Here is a 24,439-nt window from a genome sequence, read left to right on the forward strand (position 1 = left end):
TGGGGGAGGAGAGTTTGTTCCCGCAGACTGACGGCAGTTCCGGCCAATCCGCGCTTGGAGGGCGGTGATCCTGACGAGAGGCAGACCAATCACAGATTCCGATGGAAACGAGCCTCCCCATAACTACGATTTGACTTGGCTGCCCTCTAACTGTGCACTGTGGAGCGACGTCCACTAGGACCAGTAGCGGCTCTCGGTGACACCCCGACGGTCTTGGAGCGCTGGCCAATGACGAGGGAACTCGGTGATGGGTGGGGTCGAGAGACTGTACCGAGACTGGGTCGAAGACTCGAGCTGCAGGGGTGTCCTTTGGGTCATAGGGGCGGTGGTTGTGACAACTAGGAAACTGAAAACGGAACGCTAACACTTTGCCTGTGCAAAGGCGCTTGAAAGGCATCTGGTTCATTACTATTCTTTGAAAAACTCACAGCTCAGCGTTCTGCATAACTGAACAGGCATCTTGTGACCCCTTGGGAATGTCGACTCATTCATTGGACAAGTATTTGTTTATGTAGGATCTTTTGCATGCTAGGCACTGTGCTAAGCCCTGGAGATACAATCGCAACTCAAATAGACCTGATAGCTGCCTTCACTGGCAAGGAGGTAAGCAAACAAAATAACAAATGTCACGGAAATGTACATGGTATGGATATAAAGAATATGAGGAGGTTGACATTAGGTATGGAGGGTTGTTCTAAGAGAACTTTATAAGATAATATTTAAATTGAAATTGGAAGAGTAAGAAAGAATCAGTTAACCCTGAAACCAGGAAAGTAATGATTTTCTGGGCAGAAGGGAAATCAGAGCAAAGACAGCTTGCCATTTTAGAAGAACAGAAGGAAGGCCAGTGTGGCTCCAGTATAGAGTTAAGGAGAGAGCAGTATGGCATTAGGTGGATGAGGTAGACAGAAGCCAGACCATGTAGCCAAGTCTTGGAGTTTGCATTAATTTTAAATTTGCCCTCGCCAGGTAGCTCAGTTGGTTAGTGTCATTCCTATAAGCCAAGGTTGCAGGTTCTATCCCCTAGTCAGGACACATACAAGAATCATTCAATGAATGCATAAATAAGTGGAATGACATATCAATGACTCTCTCACATCAATAAATAAAAAATTTTAAAAAATTTAAATATAATGGGACTCTACTGAGGCATTTTAAGGAAAGGAGTAAAATGATCTGATTAAGACTTCAAATCACTTCGGTTACTGTGTTGAGAACAGGTAGACTAGGCTATTGGGAGACTGGGTAGGAGACTATACCAAAAGAGACACAATGTACGAAATGACCTGTCTTAACCTAGGGTATCACTGGAGGTAGGGAAAAGCAGAGATTCCCCCTGACTGGTATGGCTCAGTGGACTGAGTGCCAGCCTCCAAACCAAAAGGTTTGATTCCTGGTCAGGACTTCAAGTCAGGATAGGTCCCCAGTTGGGGAGGCAATGCATCACACATCCGATGTCTCTCTTCCTCTCTTTCTCCCTCCCTTTCCATCTCTCTAAAAATAAATAAATAAAATTTTTAAAAAGAAAGATTCAAGATTTTAAAGATAAATTATTACCTTGTTTGACATATTAGATGTCTTGATTCCAAGACAACTTTTGTTATTGAATTTATTGTGATGACATTTGTTAATAAAATGATATAGGTTTCAGGTATATGATTCTACAATACATCATCTGTATATGTGTTGTGTGTTTACCACCGCAGGCCAAGACAGCTGTTTGAATCCAGTTCATTGAATACTGTGTTTGGAGAGTGATTCCCACATTGATGGATCACAAATTCTAGTAATGATATTTGAGGCTTATTACATGTGCTGAAATTTATTTTTCATGGGCTTTCTGAAATTTTCTTTGCTTTTAACTTTTTATGAAGTATTTTACATGTGTGCTTTTGTATACATATACAGAAAAAGTATGCATATCCCAGGTCTATACAGCTCAATGAGTTTTCACAGTCTGAATACACCTGTGTATCCAGCACCCAGATCAAGAAATAGAGCATTATCGGCCTAGGCCAGGTGGCTCAGTTGGTTAGAGCGTTGTGCCCATAAGCCAAGGTTGCAGGTTCTTTCCCTGTCAAGGCACATACGAGAACCACTAAATACATAAGTAAGTGGAACAACAAATTGATATCTCTCGAAAGAAAGAAAAGGAAGAAAGAAAGAAAGAAAGAAACTATTGACACCAGGTACCCCATCACTCTGCCTTTCAGTCATTGCCTATCCTGACTTTCAACAACATAAATTAGTTTTGCCTCTTTTTGTACTTGATATATATATATATACATGTAGAATCATAAAGTATGCATTCTTTTGTGTTTGACTTCTTGGCAACAACAAGGAACTGCTAACATGGGGATTTTAAGCTTCTTAGTATAAACACTTTGAATCATCCTTCTGTGTTTGACCTTCTTTTAAAGCACTTGCAATCTGCATGCTCAGCATTTGAGAACATCAAGACTTTGCTACATTCTTTTACTATAATACTGCAATCCACAGCCATATGATAAGCAAGATCAGTTAGGCAGTCCTAAGAATGTGAGTATGTTTGATGCTAATACAGTTTTGGGAATTAACTTGAAAGCCATACCATTCTACATTGTACCGGAGTTGATTACAAATGAAGCCAACAGTTTACTTCTTTTGAATTATATACTTCTGCCCTTTGAATCTCTCATTAAGCAAGGCTTAATGTAGTACAAATGTGCATCTACTCAGCATGAGAGATCACCATATAATGTCCAAAGAAACAAGTGAACATGACGTCCATGGTTTTTAAAACTTGAGCTCCTTTTTTATTTCAACTTAATATTTTAAAGAATTGAACCTTTTGATAATAGTGACTATTGGGACATTATACCCAAAACAGGTCATGAGGCTTTGGGCAGGTGCATGGCATGGGAGCTTGTAAAATATAAAGTGAGGACATAAGAGTTTTGAGTAAACCACTTGAGATTTAGGCTAATGAACTACCACAATAAAACTATTCAAAGATAAACTAAGGCATATTAAACACTTAAAGAGTTTATTTGAGGAAATATTGATTGGAATTGGGTGGCACTAAATCAGAAGTGGTTCGGAGCACCGCACCAACAGGAGCTAGAGGCAAAATTTTATAGAGAAGATGCACAAGCAAAACAAGGAAATTATTTGATTGGCTAGAGCCTAAGCAATTACCTTTGAAGAACAGAGTGAAAAAATAAAGTGGAGTCACTGTAGTCAAGCTGCTAAATTACTAAAAATAAGTAGCTTGAGGCATGAGAAAATGGTTTTATTCTTTTAAAAAAAATTTGTTCTTTCATTGATTCCAGACAGAGGGGAAGGGAGGGAGAAAGAGAGGGAGAGAAACATCAGTGTGATACAGAAACATCAATTGGCTGGCTCTGGCACATGCCCCAACTGGGGACAGAACCTGCAACCCAGCCTGTGTCCCAAGCAGAAACTGAACCTGCGACCTTTAGGTTCGTGTAATGATGCCCTACCAACGGAGCCACACTGGCCAGGGCTGATTCTATTCTTATTTTAACTAGCCTGGAAACTTAAACTTTTGAACTTTCCAGGCCCCCTAGTGTGTGTGTGTGTGTGTGTGAATGCCAATTTATCATGTGTCAATACCTGGACACATACCAGACTTCCAGATAATCCTCTGGTTACCCCCTGAAGGACTCAAGTATCTAGACCACCTAACATCCACTTTACATCCGTTATCCAGACCACTGAACATCTGACTGATAACTGTCCTGGACCAACCCTAGGGCTAAGAACACAGGACTGATTCATCTCAAGAAAGTACTTTTTATTATAAGAACTCTTAGCTTTTCTTCTTCATCTTATTTGGTCAAGTGTAGGTGACTGTTTGTGATTGGTTGTCCTTAGGTTTCTATTTCTCAGTCTGAGGCAATATAGGCTTAAGTTTTGGTTTGCTTAAGTTGAGCTACTAAGGCTTTAATGTCACCTCAGCCTAATGGCCCTTTGTTTAATATAAGCTAACATTACTCATTTCCTAATTAGTTACTAATATTCCCGGAAGCCATATAGTAATAATAAGTGATAATGGTACTGAACCAAAGTGGGATTCGGCTGCCTGCTGCCACCAATAGGCAATTTCCGGAGGTAGGGGTTCATGAGAAAGAGGTCTTTACTCAAATGGTCAATGAATGGAGGGTCCCCATCATCACGTTCATCAGGCTCATCTCTTCTGCAAAACACAGGCAATACTGAGCAGGCACCAGCAAGACCAAAACCAAAGGCAGTGCACAGAACTTCTGCTCCATCCTTACTTGTCTTCCGGAGCCGGAGATGGCTAAGCGGGCAGCTGTCGGGTTTGGGGTCCCTCCTGGAGGCTACAAGTGTTGCCAGCGCCACCATTGGCCACGTGGCTTCCAGGGCCAGAAGATCCCACAAACACCTGCCGAAATCTCCACCAAGTGGGTAAAAAGCCTGTCCCTTCCTCCCCTTGAGTTTATGTAAGTTACCCATGTGGGCCAGACCAGGTGCCTTTTCTCAGCCCAAACTTTTGCATGCTCTGGCAGGGACCGGGCCCCCCAACCAAACCCTTCTTCACCCCCGGCTAGACTGACAGGTTTTTCTGGTACAGCACCTCCCCCACCCCCCCACCCCGCCTCCATTTTGACCTCTAGGTGACCTCTGTGACACGTGTGCTTGCCTTTCCCTGGTCCCACCCCCAGTCAGGGACCGGAAGTGGGTAGCAGGGCTTTTCCCTTATCCAGTTATTTTTGCTGGCTTTGCCTGTGCTCAGTGCAATGAGCACACCATCCTCCTGCCACCATCTTGCCCAGGAGTGGGGCGATCTGCCCTCAGGAGCAGCAAGCGCAGGATCAGAACAGAATTCCCAACGCTAGTTTGGTTACCCTGGCAACGCAACCTCACCTGCCGCCTTGGGCGGTTCGGGTCTGCTCTTTCCGCCCCTCCTTTCCCCGCAGTCTGGCCAGGCTATCAGTATCAATAATTTAATTAATATTCACTAGTGAATAATTAATTATTTTCTTATGTAAAAAAATTAGACTGGATACTTTTGTATACTCATAAAGTGTCCCAGAGTACGCAATCCCAAAATATGCCTCTTTGGCATACGGATTATTTTGAGATAAAGGCAATTCAGAACCAGGAAATGCAGAAAAATTTCTTTACCTCCCCCTGCCTAAGGATGGAGTATAAATTTCTCCTTTTGTAAAGTAAATTTATTTATGGAGAAAATTTCCATTTATAATGGTGTGTCTAGGAAGTACCAGGAAGAGAGCTACTCCTAGAAATAACTTTTATCACCTAAGAGACTCTTACCTGCATAACGAGATGACACTTATTTACCATACATTTCCTCCCCTTACTTCCCATAACTTGTCTTCCTCACCCAGAAGCCCCAAATCCTTCTTTCTTTGTTTAGTCTAAGGTAGTATATTAACCTCAATCATCTCGCCTGCTAGTGCCTTATTTTTTCTGTGAAATTTCTATGCATACTTACATAATTAATTTTTTTAATATGTCTTTTATCAGTTTAATTTCCAGGGTCCCAGCCAGTTAACCAAGAAAAGTAGAGGGAAAATATTTTTTCTTCTTCTACATTAAATCAGCAATTTTCCAGGTAAATATCTGTATGCTACATTTGGCCTCATGCTAAACACAGAGACCAGGGATATTAGGATATATTTTTCCACAGTTCAGGCTGTTCTAGCCAGAATTTCTAGGTCAGATGTCGCTTCTCCATGTCACCAGAATAATTGCCAAAACAGGAACACAGAAAAATTTTAAATCTTTTCCTTGAACCCAAATGAAACTTGTAGCAGTGATTTTATATCAGAATATAATTGTTGTTTTATTCTTATGTGTAATTTACCTCCACAAATATGGAATGAATGGATTAATCCAATACCAACAGTACAAATATTTGAATTATCTTTCTATTACCACCTCTGACTTTTTCTATTTGACCTTATTCAAGTATTTAATATCACTATGCACCATTCTCATACAAGGCTGTTATGAGGAAAATTGTATTTTATAAATGCATATTACAGAAAAAGTTTTAAACAAAATTGCACTTTGTTATTTATAACAAAAGTTCAAAATCAAGGAGATGAAATGTGATGGACATTAATACCATTTGAGGACAGTTTCTGGCAATTTTTTTCAGTGTGACACCATAAGAACTCGTTTTTCATGGAAACATTTCTAAGGGCCACTTCCCTCTGCCATTGTAACCAACAACGTTCCAGAGAGTGGCTGCTCCTTCTGTCTGGGTCCATAAGTGACTATGAATAGCAGAATCATATGAATAGCTGCAATGCATAAGGGCCTTACAGCATGAGCAAGCAACAACTTTTGTTGTTTTAAGTCACTGATATTGTTTGTTACTGTATCTTGAGCTAACTTAACCTAGCTTATCACAATCAATACAAACAGCAGCTCCAACTCAAAATTATTTGGTTACATTTTTCATGGGGCAATTTTAGTTAAAGAGAAATTTTTACTTAATTTTTTCAATAATTTTTCATGAAGTTTCTACTGTATTTCAGGTACTATGTAGTTAGGCTCTAGGTTTATAGCAATGAATGAGCAATATAACTGGTCTCTGCTAGCAGGAAAATTGAGAGGGGGCAGAGGAGACAGTAGGCATATAACTAAATATGATGAATGCTGTACCTGGAAGAGTATGGCATTCTCTAAGTATTATCCTAGCAGTCTTATGGTGTATCTTCCCCTTTCTATTTCTGTCTGTCTCTCTTCTACGTTACGGCTTTTTCAGTAACTGAATACACAAGGCTACCTAGGAAGAATGAAAGAAAAGAACACATTTCTAACTCTTGAGAAGTATCTTGGCATTATAGAAAATGTACCTTGCTTGCACCTTGAACTTGGCCTCCAAAATTGCTTTCGACCAATGTGTGGCATCAGACAAGTAGCTAACTTTGCAATGCCCCTGTCTCAATAGACATAAAGTAGTACTAAATACAACCTTCCCTGGCTGACTTACATAATTACTGCAAGAATTAAATTAGGCAGAGAATGTAAGTTCCCATAAAAATAGTGTTATTCTTCTTTAAAGATTTTACAGTGCATTGGAGGAGCCTATGAATAGCCAGTTTTTAAAAAAATAATGAAAATACTTGGTCCATCTATAAAGCAACATATAAACACATTGAAGTTAATATTGTACACTTTGTGGGAAATGACACAGAATGACATTGTGAAAATTATGCCTTTGATAATCTAAATATCAGTGTTTATTGCCAAGTAATATCTGCTAATATACTGCTATTAGGATGTGGCAGAAACAGGCCAAAAATTCCCATCATCTTCATAAAAACTATTCAGTACTTTTCTTGTCAGTAGAATGAAGTGAATATACAAATAACTAGTTTTATACAAGTGAATAAACAACAGAAAATGCATGCAGTATTAAAAATTGCCATTGTCTTTGAAATCTGTGATTTCAGAAGTATGTACACTTTTGGCCTGATGAAAATGATCTAATTTTCGAAACTCATTTTTTTATTCTGCATCTCATGTAGATTACAGTTGAGAATCTCAAGGTAATATTGTAAGAGATGATGAAAGGCACATTTGTCACCGTTTGTCAGGCAACCAAAAGCATGAGTTATTGGTATGCACAAACACACCCCCCTTTTTTGTACACAGTGTGGGCGTAGGTGCTGAAGTGCTTTTTTATTGGTTAGTTTCTCTTCCAATGGCAGAAAAGGAAGTATTCTGAGGTAATTAGCATACTCTGGGAAAGTACCCAAATATGTTCCCCACCCTCCACACCTCCCCCCCGCACCTGCTGCAGTGTTAAATATAGACTTTTAAAACAGACTTAGCAGTATACCGGTTAAAAGTTACTTTGGCTTTGGATGATCTAGATTGTATATACAAAAATATTCCAGGAAAAGTTTAAAAAATTTAAACTAATAGCACATAATGGTTATGCTATGAAAAGTAAGCCAAAAAGAAAGATCAGTTTTGTTACACATACTTTAATATAAAGAAAATAGAATTCACACTCCTCCAAGGTTGAAAGCGGGAAAGATTTTCCCAGTTTACAAAGGGCAAGAAAAATGGTGTTCCCTACCCCCACCCAACCTTGTATGTATCATAGGGAAGGGGCCAGAAACTAGAACCTAGGAGAGAGCAGAATTACAAAAAAGAAAAAAAGGAAAGGGGACAAAGAGAGGGATATCAGCCCACCCACAGGAGGGGCCACTGCGTGTCCTGACATGGAACCCAGTGAAAATAATAAGGAGAAAGATGCTTGTGCTCCTTACTCATGCCCTGTGTATAACGGCATAACGAAAGGCTGCATACTGTTTCCTACCTGTTCTCTCTTTCTCTGGTTCCTCCTTCCTCCTAATTCTATACTCACTGATACTTTTTTTCATCTTATAGTATTGTTTCACAATGCTTCATTAGCTCTCTACTTCCAAAAGAGGGAAAAAATCAAAAACTTGTAAGGCTGGTGGTCAAACATTTCTATGGGTTGTTCAACCTAATAACCACTGCTTTCCTAATCAGACCCTCATTCCAGCCACCTTCATCATTTCCTAAATGTGCCATGAGCCTTCTTGCTTCCTTGCTTCCTCGCCTCTTTGCAAGGAAACCTTAATATTTCTCCTCTCAGTTGTCTTAAATCTTCAGAATTAGGAAGGTTAAAGTGAAGGGTTGCCATGTGGTGACCAGTTGCTCGTGCTCTTATTGAAGAAGCGGGATTGAGTATCACTACGTGCCGCAAATAAAAATAATAATTGCTACCTCTATTAGGGTATTCCAGAGGGTTGCGTGTGTGAGTGGTGAGAGAGATAAGTGTGTAAGGGATTGGCTCGTGAGATGTGGGGGCCGGCCAGTCCGAATATGAAGTGAGGGAACAGGGGAAGAGACCATGTACATATCTGAAGGAAAAGTGGTCTGGCAGAGGAAAGGGCAAGCGCAAAGGCCTTGCAGCAGAGGAGCAGGCTGGAAACTGGGGGAGAGATGATGTTATTGCTCAGGTCCCAACACGACCTGGAGGCAGAATTCCTTCCTCTGCTACTCTTTTTCTCTCAAGGCTTTTAACTGATTGAATGAGGCCCATCCACATTATGGGAGGTAATGTGCTTTACTCAAAGACTGATTTAAATGTTAATTTCATCTAAAAATAACTTCACAGGGACATCTGGACTGATATTTGAACAAATGTGTGGGTAGATTGGCCTGGTCAAGCTGCTATAAAATTAACCATCACCCTAACCTGTACAAATGATTATTCAGGCCAGACACTGTTGTAAATGCTTTACATACGATGTGTGTCTGGAAAAACTCCAGCCATTAATATAATGAGAACAGTTTGTACGACATCGCTGTAATCTTGCAGCCAAGGAGAGTGGGCTGGAATGCGCATGCGTGAACAATGATAATTTCACTATTATTCATGGGGGCAGTAGACACCATTGTACGGTGTGGCCATCACATTCAAAAACAACTGAGCAAGTAGTGCAATGAATTTGCATCAAATTTTGAGTTAAGCTTCAACATTCCTCCATGGAAACTATTCAGATGATTCAGAAGGCTTTCAGGAACGATGCAATGAGTACAGTGCAAATAAGGTGTGGCACAAATGCTTCAAAGATGGTCAAGAGTCTGTTGAAAGTGATCCACGTTCTGGAAGGCCTGCAGCAAACAGAACACCTGAGAATGTTGAACATGTTGATGGGCTGCAATCAACAAAGATCAGCGACTGACAGTGCAAGAACTAGGAACTGATCTGCGGATTCCAAAAACTACTGTGTCTGAGATTTTGACACAGGATCTTGGCATGAAATGTGTCATGGAGCAGCTGCCAGAGCAGAAGGAACGTTGTGCTGCTGTTGCTAATGACTTGATTCAAACTACCACCAATGAACCAGATTTCCTGAAGAAGGTCATAACTGAAGATGAATCATATGACCCCAAATGAAGGCCCAGTTGTCCCAATGGAAGTCATCTGGTTCTGATGACTGAAGAAGGCACGTCAAAGTCGCAGTAAGATCAAGACCATGTTAACTGAGTTTTTTGATTGGGAAGGTGTTGTCCATCTCGAGTATGCCCCTCCAGGCCAAACAATTAATAAGGAGTACAACCTCAATGTTCTGGGCCTGTTGAGAGATTGAATATGACAAAAACAGTTGTCTATGGCTGCTGTGCCATAGACAACTGATAATTGGCAGCTTCATCAAAACATGCCTACTCATGCATCACGTCTCATGCAGAGTTTTTCGGTGAAACATCAAATCACCCAGGTGACTTAACATCCCTACAGCCCAAATTTGGCACCTCGTGACTTCTGGCTTTTCCCCAAACTAAAAATCACCTTTGAAAGGGAAGAGATTTCATACCATCAATGAGATTCAGGAAAATATGATGGGGCAGCTGATGGCGATTCTAACAAAAGATTTTGCAGAGTGTTTGGAACAGTGGAAGAGACACTGGGAAAACTATGTGAGGTCCCAAGGTGCCTACTTTGAACAGGACTGAGGCATCATTGTTCTATGTACAATATTTCTTGTATCTGGTATTTTCTTCAATAAATGTCTCTATTTTTCATATTACATGGCTGGATACTTACACTAACTCAGTAATTTTTTTAAATGGAGAGTAATTTTTAAATTTTATTTATTTATTTTTAGAGAGAGGGGAAGAGAGGGAGAAAAAAGGTAGAGAAACATCCATTTGTTAGAGAAACATCCATTGGTTGCCTCTCACATGCCCCCTACTGGGGACCCGGCTTGAAACCCAGGCATGTGCCCTAACTGGGAATTGAACCAGTGATCTTTTGGATCACAGGCCATACCAGCAACAGCTAACTCAGTCATCTTAACAACCTTGTGAGACAGGATTATTATTATCATCCTCATTTTACAGATGAGGCACAGAGAGAGTAAGTAGCTTTCCTGAAGTCGTATAAATTTATAAATGATGACTCTGGGACTTGAGTCCTTCCACCTGGCTCCAGAGTTTGTTTTTAAATACTGTACTATTTTAAATACTGAACTCTCAAGAAAAAAAAGTGAAAGCTGGACTCAGTGATACTTTATGTTCTTCCCACTGCCCCACAGACACCTTCGTTTGCCTGCCACGAACAGCTGTTAGATGTCAACTTCCATATGTCCATACAATGGCTCTTTGGTGTAGGTAGTATTATCCCTGTTTCACAGACAGGGAAATTCTGAGACACAGAGAGGTTAATGGCTACACAGTAATATGTGGAATAGAAGATATTGAAAACTAGAACCCTTGACCTTCAAAGAAAATCCCCTTAACCACACTGTCTCTCTGTACATAGTTTATCGATGTAAAGGTGTTTCTACTCATTTCTGTTTCAGAGTTTAAATTACTTTTTAAAAATTAGGTTGTTTGTTTTGATGTGTTCCACAAGTGAGATAGATTTCTGACTAGTTCATGTACCACGAGTAAACATAGATTGCAGCTAAAAAATGAATAATAAAAGATCATTTCATGTTTTATCAGGTAGAGATTAAATAGTATCATCTGTTGGGGGCCTGTGTGCTTAGAGAAAATGCAAGGGGAGAACCCCTCACTCTGAAGGATGAGAGTGGCAGCAAGTGAGCAGTAAGAGCAGATTACAGACTGAACCTGAGAGCTCAAAGTGCAGTGACCCTTCCAGCCTCAGTTTACGGCAGTGCCAGCCCTGATATTATCAGTCATCTACCAGTCTAAGTCTCTTGAAAATGGTCTTGTTCTAAATTTCATTTCTTTGATTACAAATGAATCAAGCAACTTCTCACTTTTTTGGTCATATATATTTCTTCTATAAATTGCCTATTCATGTGCTCTATTGATTTTTCTATGCATCCATTTTATATTGATTGATAAGGTAAAATAGAATTTCAACACACATTTCATTATCTGTATTGTGTATAACAGAAACGAACTTTCAAATGAATTTTATTTTCAGGTAATTATTTAAACTATTCATGGCAAATCCATATTATGGTAATCCATGCAGCCATTTCCCCACAAAATGTACAATACCAAGAATGAACTGTGGGGGTTCAGAACTAGCAACCCCAAGATGTACCTCAGTGCTCTGCCGATTACTTTAAGCTAAAGGCAATTTTAGCTTCAAGCTCAAGAGAAACTTCTGACCCTCCCTTTAACTACCTAGAAGAACTTGAGTTAGGGACCTTGCCCATAATACGAGATTATCAGAGATAACCTCTTCTGACCTATCTATAGAGCAGGACAAACTTCTATGTACTTAACCTCTGTTCTTCTTATTATCTTGCAATAACCTTTTGAAGCTCCCAAAGTTCATTGCCTTATCCTTAGCTCAATCCCCGATTTCTCTCTCTGAATTCGTCCTGCATGTGGGGTCTCTGACTCTCATGTATGTGGGGGTTCCCATACACACGTATGTATTAAATTTGGTTATTTTCTCTTGCTAATTTGTTTTGTGCCTATTTGGTTATTAGACCAGCCAGAAGAACCATGAGGGTAGAGGAAATTTGTTCCTCCCCCACAGAACCCTAATGTAAACTATGGACTTTGAGCAACAATGATGTGTCCGTTTAAATTCATTGGCTGTGGTGGGAATGCTGATGATGGAGAGACGGAGCGTGCGCGTGTGTGCGGGGCATGGGCTCCGTGAGAACAGCCTGTGCTTTCCGCTCAGTTTTGTTCAGAACTTGAAACTGATCTAAAGAGTAGTCTCTTTTTAAAAAGTATTTGACATGCTCAGCTACTATCTAAAATCATGTATTGAATGTTCATATTTAGATCGTTTTTAAGTGAGTACACTAAATATGAAAATATGTTGTAAATATAATCTAACAGTACAATCCTAGATTCAATTCTGTAAACATGTATTTTTAAATTCTTAAATCATACTGTTGAATCAACTTTAAATATTTTTTGAATAGACTATTTTTGAGAGCAGAGTTTGGTGTACCACAAAACTGAGTGGGAGACACAGATATTTCGCACATACTCCCTACCACTACACAGGCGCCATAGCTATTAATCTATCTATATTGACGTGGAAAGCTACTCTCTCTCCATAGATATGCATTAAATAAATAGTATTTGCATGAGTAAACGGCCATTACTGAACAAATAAGGAGAGAGAGTTTTAACAGAGGAGAGGAGAAGGAAGAGACATTTTCTGAGCGGGAGACAATGTCAGAGGTGAGCAAGCCCAGAACAAGGTAGGGTCCCAGAAAATGACAGGAACTAATAAAAATTCCTACCATTTATGAGGTTGTCTAAAGCCAAGAACGACTCTAGATATTTCATGCATTAGTTATTTAACAGTCCCTGAAACCATGATTTGAGAAATACTACATCTCCATCCCTACATGAGGAAATTGGGCATAAGGTTAGGAAGCCAGCCCTAGGTCACAGTTTATAAATGGCTGGGTGTCTCTAGAGTCATGTTCTCACCCACCACTATATTACACAGCCTCTTGGAAGAGGCAAGTATGAGGCCACTGAACTCACACTTCACCTACTTCACAATATAGCCCCGAGTCAATCCTCCTATGGTCTTAGTGCCTGCCCTACAAGTAGTGCAGAAAAAATACCTATAATTTTGCAAAGCTTTGCTACAGCTTTGCAAGTCTATGATAGAGTCCCTAGCTTTACTGCCTATTTTTTTGGAGGAGTTATGATTGCATATGGTGTGAAGAGATGGAACTAGGGCGTGCCTGGGATGCTGGAAATTTGGCCTATAATCAGATTGTAGTTCCCAACTCTATGGTCTTGGGCAAGTCTCTTTGCCTCTCAGAGTTTGCATTTAATGTCCTGAAAAATGAAGGAGAAAAGGATGAAATGAATTCAAACTGTGAGAGAAGAATGAACTTTTCTCTACCGTCAAGGTTCTTCTGGCTCGTCTAATAACCAAATAGGCACGAAACAGATTAGCAAGAGAAAATAACCAGATTTAATACATGCATGCGTATGGGAACCCCACATACATGAGAGAGTCAGAGACCCCACATGCAGGACAGGTTCAGAGATAGAAAGGAAACACAGGTATATGAGACATTCTGAGCTAGGGAGGAGATGAGGTGTCTCGGGGGTTTCAGAGAGTCATTGTAGGATGTTAAGAAAAGCAGACATTTCGTAAACAGAAGTTTGCCCTGCCCTATAGATAGGTCAAAAGAAGTTACTCAATAATTCCTTATTATGGGCAGGGTCCCTAATTCAAGTTCTTCTAGGTAGTTAAAGGGAAGGTCAGAAGTTTCTCTTGAGTTGAAGAGAAATTGCCTTTAGTCCAAAGTAATCTGCAGAGCACTGAGGCACATTTGGGGGTGGCTTTTTCTGAACCTCCACAAGAGGTACCTCCCAGCTCTAAACTTCTCCGGTCATATTAACTTCTGGACAAGCAAAAAGACTCCCAGGCCTGTCCTCTCCTGAGCTCCCAGTTCAGTCTGCGAGTTAAGAAGGAAGGTGACAGGTTCCCCCAGTGGCAGAGCCTGCTGTCCTGCGATCCTTATCCACAGTAAATGCGCTGGGCTGTGTGCCCTGCCTTCTCAGCGGCAGATGGAAATCCAGCCTCCTTCTGGAATAGAACGTTCTACATCAGTCACTTAAAAACAGACAGAAAGTGAATTCACCTAATTTCAGTGTGGCCCAAGGCCGCAGAATGAGTGAGTTCTGTTTTGTTTTCCTTCCAACTGAGGTCCTTGCCAGGAGGCTGGTCTCAGTCTTCGAAGAGCACAAGTTAGCAACACATGGCAACAGCACAACAGTTTAAAGCACAGATCCTTAGGGTTATTTCTGACTTTTTAAAACCTGTGGTAATAGAACTATTGTTCTGTTAAATAGTCCTTATCTTTTAAAAATAAATATTGAAATATTATGAATGAAATCTTATAACTTGGCTTGCTCCCATATAGTCCGGTGGAGGTGGGGGAAAAGTGGGCAGAGGTACAGATGAAGCAAAACTGGTCATGAGGGTGAAGGAATTAAAAAAAAAGATTGGCCATAAATTCTCATTTGTTGAAGCTGGGTGTGATAAATAAAGGGTGGGGCAAAAGTAGGGTTACAGTTGTGTATATGGAAAATAATACAATATTAATAAATAAAAAGACAAGAATGAACTCTGTTTTGTGTACTCACAAGTCTAAACCTGCTTTTGCCCCACCCTGTATGGTCATTGCCTTTGGTTCCTGGTATACAGCTCCCCAAATCCTTTGGGACTTTCTGAATGATAGAAGAAAATCCTTTATTTGAGTAAGGATGGTGGGCCCGTAGATCCTTTATGATAGGGGTTGGCCTCTAGAAAGACCAAAGCATGATCAGAGGATTGGAATTTTCAGCCCCATCTCCTGACCTCTGTCTGGCAGGGCGATTCAGCTGGAGATGGAGCTAATCACCAGTGGCCAGGGAGTTGTCGGCCATGCTTACGTAATAAAACCCCTGAGCTGAACACATCCCGGTGCTGGCAGAGTGGGGCCCCAGTTTTCTGACAAGTATAATGCTAAACAGGCAAATACCGGATGTGTGTACAGATCTTACACCAAAACCGTCCCCAGAAAAACTACTCTGGTGTTTGGGGACTTTCCATCATCCCTGCTGCTTCCGGAGAATTTTGCCTCCTTTCTTCCTACTTCCTTCTCTGGCCCACACCCAGTACTCAGTGACCTCTCAGCTTGCCTGGTGGCTCAGACTGGTCTTCAGTGGCCAGCCTGGAAGAGTTCAGAGAAAGAGGAGGGAAATATTCCTAGAGAAGGATGTGCTAGCCATATAGCTGTTTATTCACCACCTTCTACCCTTTTGGTCCAGAGCACCAGCTCTGGCTCCTAGAATGAGAGCCCAGGAAAAGTTGCCAATGGGTGTTCCCTACAACTCGAATGCCACATGATTTTGCCACTAGTGTTCATGTGCGCGGGCCTGGCTCTCTGATGACCGCAGAGCCTCCACACCAGCACTGCCCATCGCCAGATGTCTATGTTGCAGGAGAGAAATGAACTTCTCTCCCATTTAAACAACAATCATATTGGGATTTCTGTTACATGCAGGTGAGCTTAATGCAAATCAATACCAGATCTTTCAGACCGAACACCTTGGATACCTAGAAAATATCTGGTTGCCTCCGTCACTGCAGTAAATTCACAGAATGGTTACTCCCAATCTGCACCCTTTTAAAAGTCCTCCATGGACTGCGTGTTTCAAGGACACGCAAAGCTGTGAGACTTTATTCTGCCTGTCCTCCAGTGGGTTACAGAGGAGACAGACTCTAGTCAGAACACAAGATGGTGGAAATAAAAGGGAAGCAGACACATCCATGTTGGAACGTGTGGAAGAAAAGAAAGGTGGTCAAAGCCGTAATCTGAGAGGAATACACCATCCTATTTCCAGGCCCCACAGCACCTCATCTTCTAACCCAAGACCTCCTGTTCCCTGCTCCTTCCTTTCCTTCACCCTCAGGCGGCTGCAGGCCCATACACGAAGCAGCCAGCATTGCTGTGGGCTACTCCCAATACCACTGCCCAGCAACAGAGACCCTGAGGGAGAAGAAGTCTCTGGTACAGAAGGAGTAAGAAATGTGCCCAAAGTCACACAGCTACAGTAGTGGAACCTGCGTACTATTTGCCTCTCCTTTACTGTGCTTACTTTCCTAACAATATAGATGTCACCTGAGATGTTATACTAATCCATTCATTTATTACTTCATTCACTCATCACACTGCTATTAAATATCTTTGATGTGCCAGACATGTTGGCATGGTTCTGGGCAAAGTATTAGACACAGTCTCTGTCATTGAGTAGATTATAGTTTACTGAGAAAGTCAGACCCTTAAACATATAATTACAGCACACCTGTTAAGTGCAAAGGAGGGGCCACCTACCAAGTAAAATGGAAACAGAGAGGAGGCAATGACTAACTTTGCCTGGGGTTGCTGAGAAAAACTTCACAGGAGAGAACATTTTTTTTACTAGTGTCTTTAAAGCTAAATAGTAACTCATTAGTTAAAGAATACTAGGAAGATCAATCCATGACAGACCTAGGCAGGCCTAGGAGGAATGGAAAATCACCAGGCGGGAAACTACACCATGGGAAACTGCCTGCCGACCCTACCCAGGACAAACAGATGCTCGCCTAAGATTGGGGTCTGGGGTCGGCCTATCTGCCATAACAGGATGCAGCTTTAACCCGAGGCTTGACAAGATGTATCAAGAGCAATGGGCAGCAGAAACATCAGCCAGCAACCAGCTCTAGCCAATCAGACTCTGACACCCCAACCAGTTACCCTTTGCAGGTTTTTGTGCTTAAAAACCCTGCCCTAAGAACACCGAGCGAGTCTTAACCTCCCTTGGTTGGCTCCACTTTCCCCTCTTATTCCCCACAATAAACCCTGCTCCTTGGCTCGCTGTGTCCATCTGGTTTCTTGAGCGACTCCGACCTAACAATGCAAAGAAAGGCGAGACCACACGGGAGGCCTGGAGTCATGCCAGGGCAAGGTGTGGTGCCAGCTATGGTGATGTAAATGGGCGGGAAAGAAATAGAAGGGTTTAAGGATAAGAGATGGAGCTGGAAACAGAAGGACTGTTGACCACACTCAAAGGGGTTTAAGCTGAAGATTAGTGTATACATTCTGTATTTTAGAGAATCTGGTGCCATTTTGAAGAATATCATGGCTAGAAGATCCTGTGGAAAGGGAGAACCAGCTGGTGGCTATTGCAACCATCTAAACTTGAAAGTCAATAAAATCAACTAAAGCACTGGAGAGGAAAGAATGGATATGAGAGATATTTAGGAAAATGAAACAACAGAACTTAGTGATTGCTTGAGACTAGGAGAAAGGAGTGATTGTGTGGCAGGGTAGATAGTGGTGACAACCAAGGAGTACCTCACATACTACAAGATCTCTTTGGAGCAAAAATCTGCTCAGGTTACATTGAAGCAACCTGAGTCGGACATCAGAAAAACAATAGCTCACTCACACATAGATAGCTATGTAACTCTTACAACGTAGGCATTGTTTCAATTATGAAGTGGGATTATTTCAATTAATCCTCACAGCTCCCCTAAAGTAGGCATGACCATACCAGCATTTTACAGATGAGGAAATTGATGAACAAAAAGGTACACTGGTCTAAAGCCATCCAGCCAGTGGATGGAGTCAGGTCTTAAACCCAGCAGTCCATCTGCACACTGCTAGAGCCTTTGGGGATGAGGGTGGAGTGCGGTGCTGGGAGTGGGGGTGGGTGATGCGGCACATTACAGGGCAACTTCCTACAAATCCCCTTTAAGTGTCTCTCTCTCTTTCCAAAGTTTACACTCCCAGTGGCTGCTAATCTCTTTCTCCTCTGCTCTACTGGGCTGCTACACTGCTCATTTTGAGAGCTTCCTTCTTCTGCCTGGCAGCTGATGTTCCACTTAGTTTGGAAAATGTGACCCTCCTAGCCTAGCAACCCTCCTAGGGGAAGCGAAATCCTTTCCAGACCTGTTTATTCTGAAGAGAATCAAACGCTGATTTTAATTCCAGGGGAAGATGTGAGAGAAGGAGAAATCTGGGAGTGTGAAAGAGCTAAGGTATTGGATTGGATTTGGGGCTTGTTTTGTTTGTGGTGACTCAAGGATAATCAAGTGGAGTTGAGAAAAGAAAACACGAGGAGAGTGAGTCAGAGGTTTGAAGTTCTTTTGAAAATACTTAACAAATGTTTGGTTTCAGACACCACATAGGAATACTCAAACAGCATCTCTCTGGTCATTACTTTTGGTATTTTGGAAAGTAGCCCTGTACACAGCTAAATATTTTTTATAAATAACTTTGAAAAAGAAACTAAACCAATTATGCATCAGTGGCTGAGACTGTGAGGCCTATTTTTTTATAGGCTTTTTTTCTGAAGGTAGTTTACAAACCATATTCTGGAATTTGCCATTTGCTCATGAGTAAAGATGCACATAGGAACATGTGTCATAATATATGTACAAAAAACTTGATAAATACATGTAGGAAAAGTTTGTAATTTTATTAAAAAATTTTTTCTAATTATGAAAAATGCATGGTGGCTATTGTCAACATAAAATACAGAAGTTAAAGAGTTCACCTTAATATTTATTACATATAGGTACTATGAACATTTCAGATGCACTCCCTTCCAAACTTCCCTCCTTTTATTTCTTTTTGATTATTGCATTTCCTTTATTTTATAGTTATAATTATCTCTGGTGTTCCATTTCAAACATAGCTATTTCTTCTACATGGTGCATAACTTCTTACTTTAAAAAATTGTTTAAAAATTATAAAAGTAACCCATTCTCAATGTAAAAATATTTTTTAAAGTCACTTAGTAACAAAATGTCTAGAAGAAAAATATGTTACTCCTCCTTTCCCTGGCCCCATTCTCCAAGGTCACTTAAGCAACAGTTTGATTAAATCCACAAGTTTTTCCAAAAGTAAAGCAATTCTTGGGGTTACTTATTCTCTCTCATACCTGTAATCTAAATAAAAGTGAGCACATTTTTCTAAAATGTTTTAGTGCTTTTTCTAATGGTTTTTCTCTTTATTTTTGTAAACAAGAAGTATATTTAAACAAGATGCTTGACTTGAAGGAAAGTATCTAGGAGTCATTGTTTTTAGAGTAATTTACCCTACTTAGAGTCAGAGTGTTCTACATGTAGCAGCTATGTACAAAAAAGTTATAAATTGTCCTTGGTTTTATAATGATAAATGAAAAACATTTTGTTCCCCAACCAAAAAAGGTATGCAAGGATTTTTGTTGTTTTTCTTATTAAACAATGAGAGCAAAATAACTTACTGGAATATAAAAGTAAGAGCTGAACGAGCATGTCACCATGGAGAAAGAAGGTATTTTTCACAGAACCAGTGTTTTCTCCCATCCCATCTCCATCTCATGCCGGTCAAACATATCATTGGCCATTTACTTTTAAAAAATGCAAATGCTTGTGCACATACATCAGTTACTTTATGCACAATAAAGGAATGGGGAGGGCAAAAATGAAAGAAAAGGGAAAAACTGTACAATAGTAGTCAAGATGCAGTGGCCTCAGATTGCATTGCTGTACTTGAGAATGTCTTCTTGGTCTGGAGGAACAGGGTAAAGTGGCAAGGTCACCTTTTAGTAGACGCCTCCTGTCTGCTGCTGGCACACACCATGCACCATTTCCAAATGTGCGGGTTTGTCTCTTTCATTGATGGGATGGCCGTCAGACAGGACTCCGACCTGCATCATCGACAAACCCTATTGTTCATAACAGGCTTGCATCAGCTTGCTGAATAGTGTATGCCTCTTAACCTTAAACCGCCCCACAGAACCCTCCTGCCCACCACCCTCACATTAATAGGACCATTGTTCTCATTCTTGACCCCTTCCTGGGGCTTTCTGTGGGTCATGGTGAGCGCTGGAGTCTCCTCAGCTGCTGCTTCACAAAAGAGGTTCTGTGCACCAAATGAGCCTCTAATGGTTTTTCAGACTTTTTTTTTTGATGCAATGTTTTTAAACAATTTGTGTATGGTGAAATGTTGCTAAAACACTGGAATGCCAGTTTCCTTTGCTTTGAATTAACTGGAGGAAGATTTTACACCAAGGGGGTCAGTGGTATTGTTGGAATGCAGGCATTCCTTGAATTGAGGCTAATTATGGACTAGATGTTCTTCTTTTTTGACCTTTGTTCAAAATAAACTGTTTGGGGATAACTTTAGATTTACAGAAAAGTTGCAAAGATAGTACAGTGATTTCCTGCATATACTCTACCCAGCTCCCCATCATGTTAGCATCTTATATAAACATGGTATGTTTATCAAAGCTAAGAAATTAACATTAGTATAACACTATTAACTACAGACTGTATTTGGATTTTACTAGTTTTTCCACTAATCCTTTTTATGTTTCAGGAGACAATTCAAGATAACCTCATTTTGTAACTGAACAAAAAAGAAGTTTGGCTGTCTGTTGCCACAAAAGCCCAAGTCATGGAGCAAATGCTGGTGCAAAAGAAAGGGGTTTTATTCAGGTGCTGCCTGATCTGGGAGAATGGCGGGCTCGATTCGAAGTCCATCTTCTCTTTCTGCCATCAAAAAAGTCCAACCATCCTCAGCACGACCAGGACACAAGCCAGTGTCCAGAGTTCCTGCTCCAATTTAAAATACAATCCTCTGGAGCCTGCAGGCTGTTGCTGAGCACTCGTAGTCCTCATCCAGGTAGCTTAGCTTGTTCCTGGCTATTGTTCATTTCATGTTCCCCACAGGAGTCTGTGTGTGGAGCCAGCACGGTCATGGGCCATGTGGCTGCGTACTCCTGGGAGAGAATGCACACACACCTGGGAGTGCATCACCAGGTAGGCGAGAGAGAGAGGCTCCCCCTGGAGGCCATGGGCCTCGTGGTCCTAGTAGTTCTGTGGCCCATGGAGAGAACAGGTGAGCACACCATGTGAGCTCATGTCATGAGCAAGAATGAGTCACAAGCCCCAGGCCTCTTTGTTCCCCAGGGATTATATTAGCTTGCATGTGGGACACACCACGTGCTTTCTCAAAATGACCATTTAACTTCCTATACTTTCATGCACTTCAGGTGGGTCCACCTCCCAACAAATACCTTCTTTCCCCAGGCTAGTCTGACAGGCTTCTTGGGTCCGTGTGTCTGTCTTACCCTGGTTCCACCCCCAATCTGGTACTGAAAGGAGAAGGAGGGCTCTTTTCTCTATTCAGTTATCTTGCTAGCTTTTTGTGCTCGGTCCCTCTCCATTGATATTTCTAACTTTCCACATGCTCAGTGGAAGAAGCTCCCTCTGCCGCCATCTTGGTCAATGGGGGAGACTCTCCAGTGCTCCAGACAGACTCTACCTGTAACGATTTCATTTAGTTAATTTACCTTTTTAATTCCATTGTATCATTGCCTCTCCAGGAAAGATTATGGGTAAAATGGGTTAGAGGAAGAACACATATTCAAGATAATGTTAGCAAAATGAAGTTGTAGTTATTGGAATTTGGGGATTCTTGGTGTATGTTATTTTACTTAATCATCCTTCTACCTTTGGGCAAAGTTATTTGAGGTGTGGCTGAACCAAAATATCATTTGTGAAATCATAGTGGAAATCATCATCTTGTGATTTGAGAACTGAGTGATGTCAGACATGACTCCATTCTCAAAAATTACTCCTACCGGACAACCATTTTCCTGGATATTACAACCACAGGGATTTGCTTACCACTCTGGATAGAAGATGTCTCCATATGTCTTCATTAAAGCTGCAAACCTTCATCTAAATTTATAAGGTCTGTTTGTTTAGTGGATTGTCGAGCGAGTGGTTAAAAAGAAAAGGCTTGGGTAGGTGTGTAAGGGAGTAGCCGAAGGACTGGTTTGGAAACATAGGGAAGAAGCGGGACCACATTCTGGCTGTGCTGTTGAAGGAAATGTGCTCATGGAGCTGGATGCCTAGAGGTGTGTGCATGGGGGTAGGTGACAGGGAGGAAGGTTGGAGAGGAGGAAAAGTGAAACTTTAGAGGAGATAAATTTCTGTAAGATAGGAAAAGACAAATCTGGTCTTCTTTATAGCTTTCCTGCAGCTAAATCTGTACTATGTAGAACACAATGCTTAAAACACCCATGAATGTTGTTGGCAGCATTTACACTGATACAGTCCTGAAAATATTGAAACATTTCCATTTCAGCTGGTAAAGCAGCTGCTCCCCTGAGCTAGCCAGCTGCCCTGCCCCTCCCCTGGGACCTCTGCCAGAAGGGTTACAGCTGCCACCTCAGGGAGCTTCCAGAACCCTGTCCCAGCAACAGGGCGCCTGGGTCCTTTCTGAAGACTGAGACAAAGCAAGGAGCAAATGGTTGCACATCATCTCTGGCGATAAAGGCGATGTCCTAGGTCAGTGAATTTTCAAGCTTTTTCATCTCATGGCACACATAAACTAATTACTAAAATTCTGTGGCGCACCAAAAACTATTATTTTTTGCCAATCTGACAAAAAATAGGTATAATTTTGATTCATTCACACTGAATGGCTATTGTTGTATTGGCTGTTGCCATTTTTTTTATTTGACAATTTAAGGGGAAAAAAGTCAGTGCCTCTGACTAAATAGTCAGGAATTATAGGTTTTCAAGATTCTTGTGGCACACTGGTTGAAAATCGCTGTCCTGGATCATTTGTCACATGCTAAGTGTTGAGAGGATTCCAACTATCAAGGCTTTCTGACTCAAACCAGGTTTCTACAGTAGAAATAGCATCCCTCCATCAATCGGCCTTAACTTACTTTTAAAAAAGTGTGGTAAAATGTACATGACAAAATTCACCATCTAACCATTTTATGTGTATAGTTCAGTGGCATTCAGTTATTTTTGTAGCCTTATTGCCGTGAAGCAAATCCTACCCTATTCTGACTATTCCCTGACTAATGGACCCCTGGTGGCCCGAGAGGCCTGTGCTCTGGCTCACACTGTCTCCTTCACTTAGAATGCTTTGCTCTTTCATCCGCTCACTAAAGCCTGAATACAGGGTCCAGCAGAAGTAATGCCTGCTTGAGTGTTGTTGGTAGGGTAACAATATGGGTGTAGTCATTTACAGTTTTAATTTGAACATTTCACTGAAAATATTGTATGGTGTGCTTGAGTGGGATATTGTTATGTTACAGCATTACATACTTATGATTTTGTACTAAAAGATTTTGTAATAAAGAAGGGGCGTTATTTGTGCTGGACCCTGTATAACTCAGCACGGCCACTAGATTTTCACTAATCTCTCACTGCTGAGAGTAAGCCCTGCTTGCCCTGAACTCTTGGCACAGGATTTTAAACTCAAGTATTTCCTCATCTGCCTTGCATATCATTCGTGTGTGTGTGTGTGTTTACGTGTTAACACCTTCTAGACACATGTTTCTCAAAATATTATTCAGGGATCATCTATGTTAGAACTGTCTCCCTTAAAACAATTAAGATGCTTGGCCCCAGGGCCAAAAATTCATTTAATAAATCTAAAACAGGGTCCAGAATCTGCATTTAAGACCCTACAAGATATGATGTGTACTGAAGTTTGAGGGCAAAGTTCTAATCTAGACACTTGCTGCTGGAACTGTAGGTGCCGTGTCTTGCTTGGCTCCACATCGTTTGCAGCACCTAGTTCTCAACACCCAACACACCTTAAATTGAGCCACACAGCTCACTGTATACCAGAAACATGAATGTGCTTTATTGAGAAAAAAAAACACACACAGTTGCCTCTGTGTATTAGACAACTGTTTGTTTGTTTTGCATGACTAATGTTTAGTCCTGTTTCTGCTAAAATCACCTCAATTTCCTTGTTTTCCTGTGGAAACTGTTCCCTCCCAGTATTACATGATATAGTTCAGATGGAGTTAAATCTACTTCCTGGCTCTACAAGTGGGAATGCTAACCAGGCCAGCCTTGGAAGAGTAACAATTCTGGCCACAGTTATTTGTTAGAGGTGTGCATATATGCCAAGCTGAGAGAGGAGTGGAA

General features: G+C 41.1%; 1 long non-coding RNA gene across 2 annotated transcripts; it reads left to right on the forward strand.

Annotated features, from left to right (window-relative positions):
- The first annotated feature begins 286 nt into the window (after nt 1–286).
- LOC123478113 (uncharacterized) lies at nt 287–22,253 on the forward strand. Of its 2 annotated transcripts, none has more exons than XR_006653243.2 (4): nt 287–603; nt 4,212–4,427; nt 5,515–5,602; nt 20,853–22,253. It is a non-coding gene; the product is annotated as an uncharacterized lncRNA (long non-coding RNA). The 2 variants fall into 2 exon arrangements; XR_006653242.2 differs by lacking the exon at nt 20,853–22,253 and adding an exon at nt 9,158–10,649.
- The last annotated feature ends 2,186 nt before the right edge of the window (nt 22,254–24,439 follow it).

The sequence above is a fragment of the Desmodus rotundus genome, chromosome 4 (genome assembly GCF_022682495.2).
Source record: "Desmodus rotundus isolate HL8 chromosome 4, HLdesRot8A.1, whole genome shotgun sequence".
NCBI classification, from domain to species: Eukaryota; Metazoa; Chordata; class Mammalia; order Chiroptera; family Phyllostomidae; genus Desmodus; species Desmodus rotundus.